The 22,182-nt window shown below is 40.5% G+C and overlaps 1 pseudogene; it reads right to left on the bottom strand.

The window, feature by feature from the left end:
* Positions 1-21,672: 21,672 nt before the first annotated feature.
* Positions 21,673-21,792, bottom strand: LOC129890990 (5S ribosomal RNA; annotated as a pseudogene).
* Positions 21,793-22,182: the final 390 nt, after the last annotated feature.

Genomic DNA, 22,182 nt, shown 5'->3' with positions numbered 1-22,182 from the left:
AGAAGCTATTATGTGAGCCACCTAAGTTACGATTCTATTGAACAACTCTAAAAAGGGAGAATGTGACACCCCACAGTAGGGAAGGTTGGAAATAGGGTCAAGAGAAGTCGGAAGGGTTGGAAGCCAAGTGATGAGTCGTAGGACTCAATTTACCGACGTACGCCCTTAAATTAGAAGTTTTACATACCTAAGCTATTTGAGTGCATACCAACCTTGCGTAGCACAGATGACATAGGCTCTCAAAATAAGACGAGATTATGAAACCACGAAGAAGAGAAAAAAAATGACGCGTGGCAGCCAATGAGAAGGTGACACATGGAAGCACCTCAAGCAAGAAGGTGACCCACCTGCTTGGGGGAGGTGGGCCCAACTGCCACGTTGCAGCCTCTCCTTCAACGCATAGATGCGGTGGCCCAATAAGGGCTGGACACGTGTCACCTCTAGGGGATGGCACGTTTCACTCCCTAGGACCACATATATATGTGTATGTACAGCATACACTTCAGATTTTTCCTCAAAAATTCAGCCAAAACAAGAAATTTCAAACCCTAAAGTTGAGAGAAAAACATGAAGGCTTATGAGAAAAAATAAGGTAAGTCCCGAATTCATTCCGTAACTTAATTACCTAGAATATATCATAATGATATGGAAGTATTATTAGTATAAAATTAGAGTTTGTTGCAGCAAAAATCGGTCAGCAAGCTGCCACGGCGTTACATCGCGCTAAAAAAAGTTTCGAAGCATAATTTTGGCCAGTTCTAGCCAATTACGGGAAAGGTAAGGTCTTCCCCTCTAATTTGAAGTTTATGATGTTATTATAGGGTGTATTACACACCTTGTGGGCTTCTGGAAGTTGGGAAAAAGTCGTGAAAAGTTCGACATTCTAAATAAACGAAATTGGAATCACTATAGTTGAATTGTAATTCAATAATGCGTTGTGCTTGTGGTGTGTGACTGATGGTCGTGTGGTGATGTATTGTGATTATGGAATATGAGTTAATAAGGGCATGGGATCTGCTGTTTTCAGCCACACAACCCTCTACTTTGCACAATTAATGAATTCACGAAAGGAAGGATAAAAACCCTAGTTTTGGTATCGTAGTTTCGAATGAGTTGTTTGGGGTTTATATTGTGTAATGTTGCTATAAAATACATATATATGAGATTATGGTTATGTTTTTGGTTGGATTTAGGTGTTAAGGACATGATTGGAAATTCGGATAGGGAACATTATAGGGGAGGTCCTGTCCGATTTCCGTTAACGCCTTAACTAGTTAAGGAACTAGTCGAGAAGACGAGTGAAGGGATGAATGCTATGAATACTCGTGGGTAGTCTAAGTTGCTGAAAAGTCTAAGGTTATTAATACTTGCATTACTTCCATGTTAAATAGGCTTTGAGGATAACGACATGAACACGATTAAGGGGAGTCCATAAGAGGTATGTGAAGCCTATCCCTTCTCTTCTTTTGGCATGTCATAGAGGTAAGTAAATAGTGATATAATCTCTAAAGTGATTCCACCCCTGAATGTCTTTTATTCAGTTTTGAATGTTGAACTTTTATGATAGTTACGCTACTTTCCTTGAATCTTTTATATACTGAGGACTTAATGAATATACAGACTCTTAGTCATAGGACTATACGAAGGCAAATACTCTGGAGTTCTTAAGTGAATAGTAATACTTTAATATACGTCTAGGGACCTCAGGATGCTAATTAATATAGCCCCTAATGGCATTTAGCGGGCAGCTAGAATGACTATACTATTACTTGAATCCTCAGATGATAGTTTAGTCCTCTTACATAGTTGAGTCTCTCATGTCAATTTAAATTGCATATAGTTACTCACAACTCTACTCGTGTATAATGTAATCCTTCTTTCACCGAGTCCCGGGCCGGGTACATTATCATGCACAATTCACTGCATCACTCACCAAGCCTTCACTAGAGGGACGGGTACGTATGTATATATATGATGATGGGTTAGAATAAGGTTGTGATGGAACTGGGGCCATGATGATCTTACAGATGTGATTCACCAGACCCCGGAAAGGGTCGGCTATATAGTCACGACCCAACCCCATAGGCCGCGAATAGGGTCCGACCTGGACCCCCTGTATATATATCTATCAGTTGTGGTCATATTGATCTGTAAATAAAACAATATCATGTAACAGAGCCCCACTAGACGATAACATTTTCATAAACTTGTAGCCCTTTTCGTTTGTATCACAACATGATAGGGCACGCAAGCCGACAAGGCTGCCATAACATAATAACATATATCATATATCATATAGACCCAGCTGAATCAAACTGACATACACAACCCAAAAATACATGTCTGCAGATCTCTAAGAATATAAATGACAATATATGGAAGGACAGGGCCCCCACCGTACCTCTGAATAAATAAAAGAATTTTATACATCAATCGTCAGTTTAAACAAAACTAGGCTCTGATATAATGGAGTCGTTCCTAGCCAAGCTGAGTGGAACCCTAAGCTGGCGGACTCCCAAAACCTGTACCTATACCTGCGGGCATAAAACGAAGCCCCCCGAAGAAAGGGGGTCAGTATGACATATGTACTGAGTATGTAAAACATAACATGATACAACTGGAACCATATCTGAAGTAGAGAAGCAGGGGATAAAATGTCAAATCAGAAACCGATACTTGGAAAAGTAAAATCATGCATGCTCAAACTTTTAATATAGCCGGCCCTATCATAGATCCGGTGAATCATATTTGTAGTACCAGTATCAGGCCCCGTGCCATCATCACCTTATTACAACACATCATCACAGTATCAGTATCAGGCCTTGTGCCATAGTCACCTTATTACAACACATCATATAGTATCAGTATCAGGCCCCAGGCCATCATCACCTTATTATAACACATCATATATATACATACGGATGCCTTCCCTCTAGCGAGGGACTCGGCGAACAATGCAGTGAATTGCACGAATCTGATAACCGGCCCGAGACTTAGAGAAGAAGTGTTACAATATACATAAGTAGAGTAGTGAGAAACAAAACACAGTTTAAATCATTATCTGAGACTCAATGAAGTCATCAAGTGAACCATCACCTGGGGATCAGGGTAGAAGGTATCTGACGTATACTCTCTAACTGTCACTAAGGACTATGTAAAAAGGAGATTTTGGAAATCTTAGACATATACCAATGTGAAATATCTTATAGCAGTCCGAGCATTAGTTATCTCAGAGCCTTTCTTTTTTTACAAATAAGAGCTTAGTCGAATCAATTGTTATACAGTTATATAGAAGACTCGAAGATAGCAGCTTACTACTTTAAGGTTTAATCGTTCAAAAGTGAATGAGGGTCCTGAAGTCGTATTTAGAACCTGGGAATGGAATTACCCCCAAAGCTCATATCATATCCTTCTTACATCTAAGACATGGCAAAAGAGAAAAGATAGGCTTTACATACCTATACCAAAAACATACCAAGAGAAGCTTCACATACCTCTTATCCTCTTATGGACTCCCCTTAATTGTGTTCCCGTCGTTGTCCTCGAAACCTATTTAACATGGAAGTAATGCAAGTGTTAACAACCTTAGACTTTTCAGCAACTTAGACTACCCACGTGTATTTATAGCATTCATCCCTTCGCTCGCCTTCTCGACTAGTTCCTTAACTAGTTAAGGCGTTAACGAAAATTGGGCAGCACCTCCCCTATAATGTGCCCTATCCAAATTTCCAATTAGGTCCCTAAAAACTACAGCCAACCAAAAACAACAACCTGCAACATATGTTTACGCAATTCATACCAATAATATACAACATAAACTCCAAATGACTCGCTCAAAAATACGATATAAAAATAGGGTTTCTAGTTTCCATTTTGCAAAACCTTTAACCGTACAAAAGAGGGGGTCATGTGGATGCAAACCAAATCTCCCCCACCTAATTTATAGAATATTTAGACCCTGCAATAACCAGCCACACCCCTGCAGCACCATCTCACAAGAACAACACTTTAGTTTTACGATAATTCAACTATAGCGACTCCAATTTAGTTTATTCCGAACGTCAAGTGTTTCTATGCCATTTTCACATTTACATCCACCTATAGGTCGTGTAACACACTCCATAACAACACCATAAATTCCAAATTAAAAGGAGAAACCTTACCTTATCCGAAATTTGGCCAAAATTGTCAAATCGCAACTCGAAACTTCTTCAAACGCGCTGAAATTGAGCGGGCTACTTGTATGACTTCCTCGCTTCGCCAAATTTGATTTTATCGTTATTAAACATCACTATAAATCCATGGGATACCATAATTAATTAATTCACGAAATGAAACCTGGAGTCTTACCTCTAATAGCCAAACCCGTAGCCCCTCCCCTCTTGCCTCCAACGTTTTTCCTCTTCTTTCTTTCACTTTTCTAGACGTAGAGATGAAGAGATGGTTCCGTAAACATCGTAAAATACATATATACATATCCACATGCTTAAGGAACACCATAGATAATTAATTCAGGGAAGAAAAATCGATAAACTTACCTTTAAGCTTCCAAAGCCATGGCTGCCTCTCTCTCACGTTTTCTCTCTATGCTTGGATGATTATTTGGATAATGAACAAGGGAGTAGTCACATAATACACATATATATGAGGTGGCATGTGTTAGCTCCTAAGGGTAACACGTGTCAGGCTTTATATTGCGCCACCTCAATCTTGCGGCCAATAGGGTGCTGCCACGTGGCCGTGGGGGTCCACCTCCCCAAGAAGGTGGGTCACCTAATTGAACCCAAGAAGGTGGGTCACCTGCCTGCTTGAGTTGCTTCCATGTGTCACCCTCCTAGGCTTCCACGTTATCTTTCTTTTTTCCCTCGTGGGTTCGTAATCTCGTCTTATTTTAAGAGCCTATGTAATCCTTGGTACGCAAGCTTGGTACGTACTCCAATAGCTTAAGTATGTAAGAATTCCAAGTTAGTAGCTTACGTAGGTAACTCGAGTCTTACGACTTGTAACTCGGCCTCCAATTCCTTTAGGATTCTTATGACTCCTTTTCCAACCTTCTCTACTATGGGGTATCACATTCTACCTTCCTTAGAGTCGTTTGATAGTGTCGTAGCATATACGGCTCACATGATACTGTCTAAGGAACTTATGAGTCATTCCGAGTTTAAAAGTGTGGGGTATAACATCCTTCCCCCCTTTAGAACATTCGTCCCCGAATGTTAAACAAAACTTCCCTTAGAACTTTATACAGACCGTAGGGAGATTCTTTCCTATTTCCCTAACACATACTCCCATACAAGTACTTAATATACGTATTTCAGGAGTTGGGGTTACCTGTAGACATTGGTTACAGGTGCGAATACTTGTGTTTTATGTTCTCTTCAGTTTCCCCGGTCATCCTCTTTCTGGTTTTGGTTTTTCCACCGTATCTTGATGGAAGGCACGTCTTTATTCTACAATCTTCTAGGTTGCTAATCTATGATGGCGATAGGTTTTTTTTTCTCACAGGATTCCATCTCCTGGACATTAGCTATGGAATATACCCTGGGTGACTCTTGAGTACCCTTGAGAAGCATTCCTATCTGAGGGACTGGGCGCATAGTTTCCAAATAAAGTGGTAATCTCAACTTACCAGCCATGTTGACGTGAGTTACTTTATTACATACCAAGCTTACATAGCAAGGGTTTCATAGGCTCTTAAAGTGAGACGAGATTACGAACGAGATTACGAACCCACGAGGAGGAAAAACAATTGCGCGGGGCAGCCAATGGGAGGGTGACACATGGAAGCACCTAAGCAAGAAGGTGACCCACCTGCTTGGGGTCAAGTAGGTGACCCACCTGCTTGGGGGAGGTGGGACCCACTGCCATGTGGCAGCCCCTCCTTTAGCATGTAGATGCGGTGGCCCAATAGAGGCTGGACACGTGTCACCTCTTGGGGGATGACATGTGTCACACCCTAGGGCCACATATATGTATGGATATGTATCATAAAATTCAGATTTTATTCATCAAATTTACAGCAACCAAAAATAGATGAACAAACCCTAGTCTAGAGAGAAAATTGCGACGACTTGGAGGAAAAATAAGGTAAGTCCCGATTTCATTCCATGAATTAATTATTTAGCGTATACCATGATGATATGGAAGTATTAGTAGTATAAAACTAGAGTTTGGTGCAGCAAAAAAATGGACAGCAAGCTGCCACGATGATTCAGCGCGCTAAAAAGGAGTTCTGAGGCGCGATTTTGGCAAGTTCTGTCACAACCCAACCCCGTGGGCTGTGACTGGGGTCCGACCTAGACCCCGTATACATATTTGTCAACTGTAGTCAAATTGAACTATGAGCAAGTGATACTACTCACAAAACCCCCAATGAGTTAAAAAATTTTTTGTGTACGTGTGGTCTCTTTAATTCATATCGTATCATGAAAGAGAATGCAAGCCGACTAGACTGCCATAACGTAAAAAAATTTACAACGTGCCGTATAGGCACAACCGAAATAAACTCATGAACAACCCACACATACATGTCTACAGACCTCTAAGAATAGGAACGATAACATATGGTGGGACAGGGCCCCCGCCGTACCCCTGTGTAACCAAATATATACATCAGTGGTTTGGTACCAAAACTTGGCTCCGAATCAATGGAGCTCCTTCTAAACTTGCTGAGTGGAATCCTGAGCTAGTGGACTCCCAAAATCTGTATGGTACCTGCGGGCATAAAACGCAGCCCCCCAAAGAAAGGGGGGTCAGTACGATACATGTAGTGAGTATATAAGCATAACATAACTGAGATAACAACTGAAACAGGGATGCAGGAAACCAAGTATAGCATTTAATAGGGTACCGTACCTGCATCTTATAAAATAAAGTTATATATACCACTATCACATACCATATCTGGCCCACTCGGGGACTCGGTGTTACAAACATATCATCTATCATACTAGGTATATATAATCCATTAACGATGTGGGATGTACAGCCCTATCCCTGTATATAGAAAGTACATGCCGAGGAACGACGGCCCGATCCATGTATCATATAATAATACCGAAGAACGACGACCCGATCCGTATATCATATAACAATGCTGAGGTACGATGGCCTGATCCGTATAATGCATAATAATGCCGAGGTACGATGGCCCGATCCATATAATGCATAATAATGCCGAGGTACGATGGCCTGATCCGTATAATGCATAACCTATCGTGGAACGTACGACCCAATCCTTACATAGAAAAATGTGCTGAGGTACGTTCAGCCCGATCTATATATATCATAATGCATATATGTGTACGTAAAACTCTGTAAAATATCAAACATCCCACATATATCATCCTAAGGCATGTTTAAGAGCCCCTAGATATATGAGCTTACACATCCCAACATTATTCAATATATAGGAGGCTTAAGGGTCGTAGTTCAACTACTTCAAGGTCCTTATCATTCAGAAGTGGGTACAAGTTATGAGTTACATCCAGAATCTATAAATGGGGATATATCCAAATCCATGTCCTATAGAACCTTTAGTCTAGTCTTTCTCGAAGCAGAAAAAGACAAGCTTTACATGTACCATTTCCTATCACCTGGAAGACTTTGAAAAAGTAATGACTCAACTTTTTATAGGAGTTCTAATCAGTAGGAAGTGAACAAGAGTCTTTACTCACCTTCAGAGTTTTAAAAGTGGAATAACTTCAAACTTCATATACGCAATGCTTATATCTAAGTCATTCCAAAAGAGAGGAAGAATAACTTTACATACACTACTTCTCAGCATATAGAAGACTTGAGGAATGGAAGCTTAACTACTTTAAGTGTCTTAACATTCAACAGTGAACACGAATTATGAATCATGAATCACGTTCAGAGCTCATGAATAGAGTTACACCAAGCTTCATACACATATCACTTGTCATATAGATCTAACACATGCCCAAAAGAAAGAACAAATAGGCTTTATATATTTATACCAAAACATGCCAAAAGAAGGAATAGCTTTACATACCTTGTATGGACTTCTCTTAATCACGTCCACGTCGTTGTCCTCGAAACCTATTTAACATGAAAGTAATGTAAGTATTAACAACCTTGGACTTTTCATCAACTTAGACTACCCATGAGTATTCATAACATTCATCCCTTCGCTCGCCTTCTCGACTAGTTCCTTACCTAGTTAATGCGTTAACGAAAATCGGCCAGCACCTCCCCTATAATGTGCCCTATCCGAAATCCCAACCATGTCCTTAGAACCTGAATCAAACCAAAAATAGAACCAGCAGCCCATACATTTACATATTACGACCAAAATTACACCATATAAACCCCCAACATCTCACTCGAAACTAAGATACCAAAACTAGAGTCTTTAATCTTTCTTTCGCAAATTCTTTAATTGCAAAGCAGAGGGTCATGTGGCTGCAAAAAGCAGCGACCACACCTCATTTAGAGAAATTTTAGACCCTGCAACACGCCACAACACAACCAGCAGCAGCCCCCAAGCGCACAACACCTTATTTCGACAACAACTTAACTATAGTGATTCCAAATTCATTTATTTCGAACGCCAAACTTTTCAAACCTTTTACCCAACTTCCAGCAGCCCCTAAGGTGTGTAATACACCCTAATTTAACATCATAAACTTCAAATTAGATGGGAAGAACTTACCTTTCCCGAAATTGGCTAAAACTAGCCAAAATTGCGCCTCGGAATTTTTTTAAACGTGCTGAACCGTCGTGGCAGCTTGCTGTCTGTTTTTTGTCTGCACCGAACACTAATTTTATACTACTAATACTTCAATATCATCGTAGTATACGCTAATTAATTAATTTATGGAACGAAAACGGGACTTACCTATTTTTCTCCCAAAGCCGTCACCATTTTCTCTCCTTAGCTTTAGGGTTTTTTTTGTTCACGTTGCTGCTGGAACTTTTGATGAACAAGCTGAAGTTTGAGATATATATGATTTATATGGGTGGTCCCAAGGGGTGACACGTGTCATCCCATAAGAGGGACACATGTCCTGCCCCTAGTGACCCACCGTGTCCATGCACTCCATGTGGGGCTGCCACGTGGCAGTGGGGCCCACCCCCCAAGCAGGTGGGTCACCTACTTGACCCCAAGCAGGTGGGTCACCTTCTTGTTTAGGGTCTGCCACGTGTCACCCTCCCATTGGCTGCCCCGCGATTTTTTTTTCTTCCTCGTGGGTTCGTAATCTCATTCGTAATGTCGTCTCACTTTAAGAGCCTATGAAACCCTAGCTACGTAGGCTTGGTATGTAATCAAGTAACTCACGTACGTGATACTTCTAACTTAGTAGTTTACGTAGATAAGTCAAGTCCTACGACTCGTTAGTTGGCCTCCAACTCCTGCCGACTTCTCTTGACCCTATTTCCAACCTTCCCTACCATGGGGTGTCACATTCTACCTTCTTAGAGTTGTTCAATAGGGTCGTAAATTAAGTAGCTCACATACTAACTTCTAAGTAACTTAAGGAACCTTTCGAGATCAAAGATTTGGGGTGTAACATCTTTCCCCCCTTTAGAACATTCGCCCTCGAATGTTATTTACAACTTCCCTTAAGACTATATATAGATTATAGAGAGTTTTTGTTCTATGTTATCATATACTTCTCTATCCATATCCTTAATATACAAGTATTCAGGAGTCGGGGTTACCTGTAGATAGTGGGAATAGGTACGGACACCTATGTTTCATGTCCTTTTCAACATCCTAGTTTATGTCATCACGATTCTTATTCCGTTATAGTACCTTGACGGAAGCTATGTCCTTAGTTCGCAACCCATTTAACTCCCTGTTACGTGGACCTCCTCTATGGGAAATATTCCGGGAGCGTCGTTCATATTCTTGCGGAGCATTGATCTGTGAAAACTGAATGTATTATTTCAAATCGGACGATATGTCCCACTCATAGGCAGCTTTATCTATTCTAAAAATGCCCCGTGAAGGATCAATGTACCCCCTTCTTTCGACTCTAGGCTGCTAATTGATATCTTGTCCCGGAATAATCTTTATTTCGTCAATAATTTGCTGGATCCCTTCTGGGCCTATGCATTAATCAAAGGGCAAAATGTCACTAAGATTCATCTGTGTTCCTCAATCCCTTCCGAAATGATAGATGTGGGACTTTGTGAAATCTTATTGTTTCCCTACTATGTCATCTCGCATAACCCTCAGTTGAATATGCCTTCCTAACTGGAGGGGAATAGGTTGATTCTGTCAGCCCATCTACCATAGCCCGTATGAACTCCCAGTTCTTTAGAATGCGAGGTCAGCTCGTACTATAATACATATTAACTGCTTTCCACTTCTGAGTTGGGATTCCCATCCCCCGCTCTGATGCTCCTTTTCGTTTAAGCCATCATCCAACTCCTCTTAATTCAACTTGTAACACCTAAGGTCTGCTATCTTGCTCTTTTACTCAGACCTTCTTTCCAGTTTTATTACTACACCTTATACTGTAACTCTTGCACAAACGTGTGTAGGTACGTAGAGCCATTCAGAAAATGCTTTAGTGTCTCTATACTAGCAGTTTACCTCCTTCGGTCGAGGTTAGCACTCCGCTAAAGCTTTTGTCCTTAATATCAATTATATCTTAATAGTTCTGTCTCGAACCATTTTACACTTTCCTTTAATAGATTCTAAGTATGGAAATTACATTGCTATTACTGACTTTCTTTTATCGAATAATCATTTGACCTCGCTCTTAGTATGTCAATGTTCGTAAGCTGCACAACTATTCTTGTGCCATTTTCACGAGGTACATTGTATTTCAGTCATAATATTTTCTGCTCTTAGTTTACTCTGTTCTATATGTGTCATTGTACTAACACACCTTTATAATCTCTTTTTGTCATACATGTCTTGTTCCCTTTCTCACTTCTCAGGGGGTCACCCATCCCAGTGCTACTCTCATCCGAGCATGCTTAACTTCAGAGTTTTGACGGAATCTGTTGCATTAGTGTTGGTATGATCACGTCCATCCCTTATGGGGTCTTGTTTGACGTTTAAGCATTCCTATTTACATACGATATCATCAGTTGATTTTCTCTTACGCTTGTACTTCTCTTGTCCACTTCCCCCCTTTTAGGGTGTACCCATGTCATCCTCCATTTATTTTTACCTATTCATACGCGAATGATTCTTACTCCAACATATTTAACGTGTTGTACTATATCTACATCTTCTGTTAAATCATCCCCAAGTTAGGTTGCCTTTCTAGGAACCCTAGTATAGCCATAGGGTGCTTTAGTATTCGCAATGTATCGTATAAAATCTCATTTAACGATTGATACTAGAGTAATATCCGTAATGTAGTAGTGCATTCAAAGCCACATTCCATTCATCCCAATCAATAATTAGCGAGGGCTTATAATTGGTGCGAATTCCCCACTCGAGTGTACTTATACTTTAATGACTCATGTTTCGAGCTTTGTCATCATACTAACTTTATTCTAGTGGATACCACTAATTATTAGAGTGGAATAACGTGTACACCATACTTCTTTATGCCTCCTCAGCTTGCATCTTTGTCGTGTGCTTAGGGATCATTTCTAATCCTGCTTAAAACCATATCAACTTCATGGTAGTAGTGGCCTTGTCTTATTAACACTTTATATCTGTCACCATTCTTTATCCCTCGTACTCTTGTCTTAATCATATTGTTACTTCCTTCAACTATAACTTGTCATAGTTTATCCCTATGTATCACTTCAGATGATGCCTTACTATATCGTTTTATCCCGATCTATCAGTCCTCTCTGAGTCATCTTCTTTGGCTTATAGGTCCTTTCTAACCTCATTCTACTATATCAGTATCGACCTCCTAGTTTCTATTGCCATTAACCCAGCAATTAACTTATTTCTCGAGGTCAACCATACTCGTTTAGTCAAATCTCATCAGTTGTGAGAACAACCTTTCAAGACATACTACAACCCTGTATTTCATTCTCCTCTTATTTCTAGTAAAATTTGGGCAGAGTTTCCTCTGTATTTCTTATTATCTCAACACCTGCACGCAGAAAATACCAACAATGCCTCATAGGGCACACATATATATATATTCATATCATCTCATATCGCAGCCGCACAGGGCGCCCATAATTAACAGTATGGAAATGAACTTACCTGTTATGTACACTCGAGCTGCACCTGTTATACTTTCCTGTTTACCTTTCCTTTCACTTTTCAATTGTATCTGTCAATCGCATTTCAATACCTTACCTAACATAGGGCCTTCGTTCCTTTGCTTACCTGTGTGCTTCGTAACATCCAATATTATCAGTTACTTTCTTTTATCGGCGTTGTCTTCCTGCTAAAATCACATGTTAGTATGAGGAATTTCATTTCCTATAGCTCGGCTCTATCGCACGATCTTAGATATAAAAGAACGTAACATCCTAAATGTCCTGTAGCCTCTTGTCTATAGATGTGGTGCACAACACACCAATAAATAAGACTCTACTAGACACGGTATGTAGACACTCCAAGGACGAACTGCTCTGATACCACTTCTGTCACGACCCAACCCCATGGGCTGCGACTAGGGTCCGACCTAGATCCCCGTATACATATTTGTCAAATGTAGTCAAATTGAACTATGAGCAAGCGATACTACTCACAAAAACCCTTATAAGTTAAAACTTTTTCGTGTACGTGTGGCCTCTTTAATTTATATCATATCATGAAAGAGAATGCAAGCCGACAAGACTGCCATAACGTAAAAACATTAACAACGTGCCGTATAGGCACAACCGAAATAAACTCATGAACAACCCACACATACATGTCTACAGACCTCTAAGAATAGAACTGACAACATATGGTGGGACAGGGCCCCCGTCGTACCCCTTTGTAACCAAATATATACATCGGTGGTTTGGTACCAAAACTTGGCTCCGAATCAATGGAGCTCCTTCTAAACTTGCTGAGTGGAATCCTGAGCTGGTGGACTCCCAAAATCTGTATGGTACCTGCGGGCATAAAACGCAGCCCCCCAAAGAAAGAGGGGTCAGTACGATACATGTACTGAGTATATAAGCATAACATAACTAAGATAACAACTAAAACAGGGATGCAGGAAACCAAGTATAGCATTTAATAGGGTACCGTAGCTGCATCTCATAAAATAAATTCATATATACCACTATCACATACCGTATCTGGCCCACTCGGGGACTCGCTGTTACAAACACATCATCTATCATGCTAGGTATATATATGCCATTAACGCTGTGGGATGTACAGTCCGATCCCTGTATATAGAAAGTACATGCAGAGGAACGACGGTCCGATCCATGTATCATATAATAATGTCGAGGAACGATGGCCCGATCCGTATATCGTATAACAAAACCAAGGTACAACGGCCCAATCCGTATAATGCATAATAATGCCGAGGTATAATGGCCCGATCCGTATAATGCATAATAATTCCGAGGTACGATGGCCCGATCCGTATAATGCATAACCTATCGTGGAACGTACGACCCAATCCTTACATAGAAAAATGTGCTGAGGTACGTTCAGCCCGATCCATATATATCATAATGCATATATGTGTACGTAAAACTCTGTAAAATATCAAACATCCCACATATATCATCCTAAGGCATGTTTAAGAGCCCCTAGATATATGAGCTTACACATCCCAACATTATTCAATATATAGGAGGCTTAAGGGTCGTAGTTCAACTACTTCAAGGTCCTTATCATTCAGAAGTGGGTACAAGTTATGAGTTACATCCAGAATGTATAAATGGGGCTATATCCAAATCCATGTCCTATAGAACCTTTAGTCTAGTCTTTCTCGAAGCAGAAAAAGACAAGCTTTACATGTACCATTTCCTATCACCTGGAAGACTTTGAAAAAGTAATGATTCAACTTGTTATAGGAGTTCTAATTAGTAGGAAGTGAACAAGAGTCTTTACTCACCTTCAGAGTTTTAAGAGTGGAATAAATTCAAACTTCATATACGCAATACTTATATCTAAGTCATTCCAAAAGAGAGGAAGAATAACTTTACATACAATACTTCTCAGCATATAGAAGACTTGAGGAATGGAAGCTTAACTACTTTAAGAGTCTTAACATTCAACAATGAACACGAATTATGAATCATGAATCACGTTCAGAGCTCATGAATAGAGTTACACCAAGCTTCATACACATATCACTTGTCATATAGATCTAACACATGCCCAAAATAAAGAACAAATAGGCTTTACATATTTATACCAAAACATGCCAAAAGAAGGAATAGCTTTACATACCTTGTATGGACTTCTCTTAATCACGTCCACGTCGTTGTCCTCGAAACCTATTTAACATGAAAGTAATGTAAGTATTAACAACCTTGGACTTTTCATCAACTTAGACTACCCATGAGTATTCATAACATTCATCCCTTCGCTCGCCTTCTCGACTAGTTCCTTACCTAGTTAATGCGTTAACGAAAATCGGCCAGCACCTCCCCTATAATGTGCCCTATCCGAAATCCCAACCATGTCCTTAGAACCTGAATCAAACCAACAATAGAACCAGCAGCCCATACATATACATATTACGACCAAAATTACACCATATAAACCCCCAACAATTCACTCGAAACTAAGATACCAAAACTAGAGTCTTTAATCTTTCTTTCGCGAATTCTTTAATTGCAAAGCGGAGGGTCATGTGGCATCAACCAGAAGCTCCCACACCTCATTTAGAGAAATTTTAGACCCTGTAACATGCCACAACACAACCAGCAGAAGCCCCCACGCGCACAACACCTTATTTCGACAACAACTTAACTATAGTGATTCCAAATTCGTTTATTTCGAACGCCAAACTTTTCAAACCTTTTACCCAACTTCCAGCAGCCCCTAAGGTGTGTAATACACCCTAATGTAACATCATAAACTTCAAATTAGATGGTAAGAACTTACCTTTCCCGAAATTGGCTAAAACTAGCCAAAATTGCGCCTCGGAATTTTTTTAAACGTGCTAAACCGTCGTGGCAGCTTGCTGTCCGTTTTTTGGCTGCACCGAACTCTAATTTTATACTGCTAATACTTCCATATCATCGTAGTATAGGCTAATTAATTAATTTAAGGAACGAAAATGGGACTTACCTATTTTTCTCCCAAAGCCGTCACCATTTTGTCTCCTTAGCTTTAGGGTTTTTTTTGTTCACATTGCTGCTGGAAATTTTGATGAACAAGCTGAAGTTTGAGATATATATCATTTATATGGGTGGTCCCAAGGGGTGACATGTGTCATCCCCTAAGGATGACACGTGTCCAGCCCCTATTGGGCCACTGTGTCCATGCACTCTACATGGGGCTGCCACATTGCAGTGGGGCCCACCCCCCCAGCAGGTGGGTTACGTTCTTGCTTAGGGGCTGCCATGTGTCACCCTCCCATTGGCTGCCCGTGAATTTTTTTTTCTTCCTCGTGGGTTCGTAATCTCATTCGTAATCTCGTCTCACTTTAAGAGCCTATGAAACCCTTGCTACGTAGGCTTGGTATGTAATCAAGTAACTCACGTACGACTCGTTAGTTGGCCTCCAACTCCTGCCGACTTCTCTTGACCCTATTTCCAACCTTCCCTACCATGGGGTGTCACATTCTCCCTTCTTAGAGTTGTTCAATAGGGTCGTAACTTAAGTAGCTCACATACTAACTTCTAAGTAACTTAAGGAACCTTTCGAGTTCAAAGATGTGGGGTGTAACAGGTTCTAGCCAATTTCGGGAAAGGTAAGTTCTTTCCCTCTAATTTGAAGTTTATGATGTTAAATTAGGGTGTATTACACACCCTAGGGGCTGCTGGAAGTTGTGGAAAAGGTTTGAAAAGTTCGGCATTCGAAATAAACGAATTTGGAATCGCTATAGTTAAATTGTTGTCGAAATAAGGTATTGTGCGCGTCGGGGATGCTGCTGGTTGTGTTGTGGAGTGTTTCAGGGTCTAAAAGTTCTCTAAATGAGGTGGGAGATATGCTGGTTACAGACACACGACCCCCCGCTTCGTACGGTTAAAGGTTTCGCAAAATAGAAACTAGAAACCCTCTTTTGGTATCTTAACTTCGGGCGAGTTGTTTGGAGTTTATATTGTGTAATGTTGCCATGTTATATATATACGAGCTGATGGTTGTATTTTTGGTTTGGTGCAGGTGTTAAGGACATGGTTGGGAATTCGGATAGGGCACATTATAGGTGAGGTACTGCTCGATTTTCATTAAAGTCTTAACTAGTTAAGGAACTACTCGAGAAGGCGAGTGAGGGAATGAATGCTATGAATAATCGTGGGTAGTCTAAGTTGCTGAAAAGTCTAAGGTTATTAATACTTGCATTACTTCCGTGTTAAATAGGTTTCGAGGGCAACGACGTGAACACAATTAAGGGGAGTCCATAAGAGGTATGCGAAGCCTATCCCTTCTCTTCTTTTGGCATGTCGTAGAGGTAAGTAAAAAATGATATACTCTCTAAAGTGATTCCATTCCTAAGGGTATTTTATTCAGTTTTGAATGTTGAACTTTTATGATAGTTACGCTACTTTCCTTGAATCTTTTATATACTGAGGACTTAATGAATATACAGACTCCTAGTCATACTACTATATGAAGGCAAGTGCTCCGAAGTTGTTAAATGGTTAGCATTACCTTAGTATACGTCTAAGGACCTTGAGACGCTAATTAATGTAGCCCCTAATGGCATTTAGAGGGCAGCTAAGATGACTATACTATTACTCGAATCCTTAGATGATAGCTTAGTCCTCTTATACAGTCAAGTCTTTGATGTCGATTTAAATTGTATATAGTTACTCATGACTCTACTCATGTATACTGACACACGTATTTCACTGAGTCCTGGGCCGGGAATAGTAATCGTGCATAATTCATTGCATTATTCACCGAGCCCCTCACTAGAGGGCCGGGATACGTATGTATAAATATATATATGGTGATGGGTTGTAATAAGGTGGTGATGGTACGGGAGTATGATGATCTTACAGATATATTCACCGGACCCCTGATAGGGCCGGCTATATGATATAATTTGAGCATGCATCCTTTTGTGGTTCATAGAGTACAGGTATAGAGGCTTCTCTTAGGATATACTTTATCCCTTGCCTTTCTGTTTCTGATATTCTTCCAGTTATGTCATGCTACACTTTACAAACTCAGTACATATGTCGTATTGACCCCCTTTCTTCGGGGGGCTACGTTCATGCCCACAGGTACAGACATACAGCTTAGGGATCCGTCAGCATAGCAGTCCCACTCAGTAGTCAAGAAGTGTTCCTTTGTGCAGGAGCCTAGTTTTGGTACTGAACTTTAATGTATATATTTTTGTTCTCGGGTACTGCGAGGGCCCTGTCCCGCCTTATGTTACTTTTCTTCTTACTCTTAGAGGTCTGTCGATACGGATGCGGGTTGTATGTGTACGTGGGTTATATATGAGTTGCTTATGTAGGTACGTACAGCTATTCTGATATGACTTATGATTTTGGGCGTTCCCTGTGTCGCGGCAGCCTTATCGGCTCATGTATATGTGTATTATCGAACAACCCTATATGCTACTACAACTTGTCAGCTTGTATGTTCTCTTATCTATTAGTGCATTCTGAGTATAAACAGGAGACGAATTAGGTATAGTTGGCGAGGGTACACATGTGTGTCCAATTTGGACACCCGTCACAGCCTACGGGGTGGGTCGTGACAGAATATATATCATTCCTGCCGACTCTAGGCTTTTAGTCAATAGCTTGCTTAATTATGTCGGGGCCTTTTTAGCTTAGTCTTTCTAACATCTACCCATCCAATAGGGGACTTAAACATCTTACTCTACCAGTCTTGTACGGAGTCATTGGGATACAAGAGTGGTAGCCATTATGGTAGTTAAACTCAATAAATGGTGGACGATCGTCTCAATTACTCTTAAAACCCAACCATATAATAGTATGCTCAGTCGATTCAGCAGCTCAAGGAAAAATGCGGTACGAAGACCTATTTGTACTCCCGAGCTTTTCTTGGACTGATCTCTAGATGTTAATCATAGTTGAAGTCCCTCTATCTTAGATATTAGTAGGGGAAACCTCACAGAACCTTATTACCTCCTTGTCCTATAACTTCACCTAGTTCCCACTACATAGGTGGTTTTGTTTGAAAGCAATTGAGCTGATTTGTTAGCCTACTCGCAATAACCCGTATAGCACTCTACTCTTACAGAGTATAAAATAGGTTCATAATGACGTTGATAATTTGGGAAGTGCTAGCCTCGTATAGTCCTTCTCGACTCTTTTCAGAACTTTAACTGGAGTTCGATCTTTTGGGTCCTTCTTCCCCTCTTTTTTTCCAATCCTTAGGGTTGGCTACCGAATAATGTTGCATTCCCCTCATATAATGGCTCTCGTAGTCGTTCTGTGCTTTTCTAACATGATCTGGTATAATTCCGAAGGAATTTTGGCATATAAGCTCGTCATCTTGTAGTAAACAGTTAGTTCTGCTAGTTTTACTTAGACCATTTCACAATTCCCCTTACCCCCGCTTGTAATCCTCCAGACTTATTATCTTGTGTCATTCTTTACCTTTACAAGAATATGAGAGGGTACAAGAAGTATCCTAGCATTACCTCGTTAGTCCTCATGTTTTACCCTGCCTTTTTCTCCTTTATCCTACACTCGATGTTGGGGTAGATCTTTGGTCCACTCATGGCCACGTCTTACTCCACCCATAGCACTAATTCCATCTCGGTAATTTGTCTTAACCTATCTTTGTGTCTCTCAATAGTTAATTACAACTTGGGATCCCTTGCCTTGGATAATAGCTATGGGGACTCCGTAAGGTCCTACCACTCTTTTACTCTACAATTTTACACCTTCTCGGCGGAGTAGGTAACCTTTGATCGAAGGAGAAGGGACTAATATCGTTAATCCACAAGTAACATTCCCTCCGGATTCATCTGACGCTGGAGTGCGAAGTTAGTCTTGTAGTCCTGGTCATATTGTGGAATTTTCAACCTTGGGTATTGCTTCCTGTCATTCATAAATTACATCAACTGGTACCCATACCTTTTGGGTTTTGCTTTTTCTCCCTCAGAGTTGGCTGCCAAGTGGTGTCGAAATTCCCTTGCCCACTGGCCCATATAGTTATTCTGCGGTTTTCCTCTCATTAACTGGTTCTATGTTGAAGAGCTGTGGCATTTGAGTGCGTCGTCAGTTAGCAGTTAGCTAATCCTTCTTGTCTTGCTTAAATCCTTTTTACAATACCCTCCACGTAACATATAGTATTCTAGGAACATAATCTCATGTCGTTTCTCCGCCGCTAGTTTCGATTCTTCCATCTCGCGTGATCATACCAGCACTAGCGCATTAAGTTCCATCAGAATTTAGAGGTTAAGCGTGCTGGGGTGAGAGTAATACTGGGATGGGTGACCTTCTTGGGAAATCTTCGTGTCGCGTTTTATTGTAATCATTACCATAATGTGTGGGGCACTCAATTTAGCTCTAGATTTACCTTAGCGTTGTCTCGCGAGTCTTTATGTTTTGCCCTGTCCTTTCGTCTGTTATCTTGCATCCAGTATCGGCGTAGACCTTTAGCTCCACTATCCTCTATTCACTTTGTGTTCTCCTCATTTTCTACCATGGGAGGCTTTTTATTCCTTTTTCTTTGGTTATTTATCTATCGCAACATCATTTGCGACTAACTCTATAACCAATATTTTGGCTTTTGGTCTAGCATGCTGTCATTATCCTTCGTAATGTCTCTTAAATTGTTTGATATCCTTTCATGGTTACACTCTTTTATTTTTATACGCAGCCGCCTTCTAGTGTTATGTTATTCAGGGTCTCGTCTCAAACTTCTTAACGCTGCCTTATGTAGCATTCTGGCTTCCATCCAATTATTGGTAGCTTCCGGACCTTTCTAACTTGGTTCAACAAGATATCTTATTGAAGTTTAGACGTCTATCTCACATATATTGCTATATCAATTGCCTCCTCCTACCTTTGTCATTTTCTCATGAACTTCCCCCCTTTAGAGGGTACTCGTACTTTCATCTGCTTGTACCTTACTCTATGTCTCTTTGTCCAGTCTCAATTTCGCCCAATCTCTTCCTCCAATCTAATCGGTACTTGAATAATGTGACCTAAGGAACAACTCCTCTAATTAGTAAAGTTCAGACCGCAGTATCTCCAACCATAATTGTGTTATCGGAAAAAAAAGAAGCTCAGGTTGAAGGGTAAGGTGTCTAGTAATTGAGCATCACTCTTTTTGAAAGTCCCAAGACCTCAACTCCTAATGGTAAATAAGATGAGTTGTTCATAACTCGAGGATAAACTCAGAAGGAGACAAGGTAGGTCAAGTATTAACAGAAGTACGGTGATGTTTAAGAGATTCTGGTTTCTTCCAACAATGGTTGAAAAATGGTGTATGATAACAATTTATAGTTCTCCACCGACTAAATGTGAGGAACTGAACACGAATACAAATTAAAAGAGGGATATGTAAGTATGAATTGAACAGTGTGACACGAGTATGTAGGGATAAAGTGGAACCACTAGTAAGATGCACTTAGTACGCGTTGACTAAGTTAAAGGCCTACGTTGAGAATGCAGTAAGAGCATGGAGCATAAGATAAAAAAAATGACGCGTGTACACAATGTCGCCCCAGAAATAATGGAACCCTTAAGGGATGAGGATGGAAAACTTAAGGAATAAATGACGCAACTTCTATTCGCCCCAAGAAGCAAAGGATATAGGTTGGGATAAAGCTACTACTTCAAGAAAACGTTAAATAATTATTGTCGGAATACTAGCACTGCTTAATTGGAATTGGAACGACTATAGGTGCGAAGTAATTCTGGGAAAAGGAAAAGTAGAAGGTGGTCTTGGATAAGTTGTTCCTTGGGTCACATTATTCAAGTATCGATTAGTAGATAAGACATCACATTAAATATGAAAAGGTTCTCGTTGCTTCGTAATTTAGCCAAGGCTCCGTAGGCGGATAGTCCGATTATAAAATATGCAGATAAACGGAGACATGATGCAGTACCAAGTAGATTGGAGGAAGAGATTGGGAGAAATTAAGGCTGGACAAAGAGACATAAAGCATGGTACAAGCACATGAAAGTATGAGTACCCTTTAAAGAGGGGAAGTTAATGAGAAAATGGAAAAAGTAGGAGGAGGCAATTGATATGGAAATATATTTGAGATGGACGTCTAAAATTCAATAAGATATCTTGCCGGACCAAGTTAGAAAGGTTCGGAAGCCGCCAATAATTGAATGAAAGCCAGAATGCTACATAAGGTTGTGTTAAGAATTTTCTGACAAGACCCTGAACAACATAACACTAGAAGGCGGATGCATATAAAAACAAAAGAGTGTAACCATGAAAGGATATCGAATAATTCAAGAGACACTACGAAGGATAATGACAGCATGCTAGACTAAAAGCCAAAGTGTTGGCTATAAATGATGCTGCGATAGATATATAACCAAGGACAAAAGACTAGAAGGCGTCCTTTGATAAAAGATGAGAAGAACACGGAATGAATAGGGGAAAGGGAAGAAGTGCGACCAGGTGGGACGAGTGAGACGACGCTAAGGTAAATCTTGGGCTAAGTTGAGTGCCCCACACATTATTGCAAGGATTGCAGTGAAATGTGACACGAAGACTTCCCAGGAAGGTCACCCATCCCAGTATTACTCTCGCCCCAGCACGCTTAACCTCAAAATTCTGATGGAACTTAATGCATTAGTGCTGGTATGATCAAGCGAGATGGAAGAATTGGAACTAGCGGCGGAGGAACGACATGAGATTATGTTCCTGGAATACTATACGTTGCGTTGAGGGTATTGTAAAAAGAATTTAAGCAAGACAAGAAGGATTATCTAACTGCTAACTGACGACGCACTCAAATGCCATAGCTTTTCAACATAGAACTAGTTAATGAGAGGAAAACCACAGAATGACTATATGGGCCAGTGGGCGAGGGAATTTCGACACCACTTGGCAGCCAACTCTGAGGGCAAAAAAGCAAAACCCAAAAGGTAAAGGTACCAGTTGATGTAATTTACGAATGACAAGAAGCAATACCCAAGGTCGGAAATTCCACAATATGACCAGGACTACAAGACTCACTTTGCACTCTAGCGCCAGATGAATCT

This window comes from Solanum dulcamara, chromosome 5 (genome assembly GCF_947179165.1).
Source record: "Solanum dulcamara chromosome 5, daSolDulc1.2, whole genome shotgun sequence".
In the NCBI taxonomy this organism is placed as follows: Eukaryota; Viridiplantae; Streptophyta; class Magnoliopsida; order Solanales; family Solanaceae; genus Solanum; species Solanum dulcamara.
This window is presented reverse-complemented; position numbering and strand designations above follow the sequence as displayed.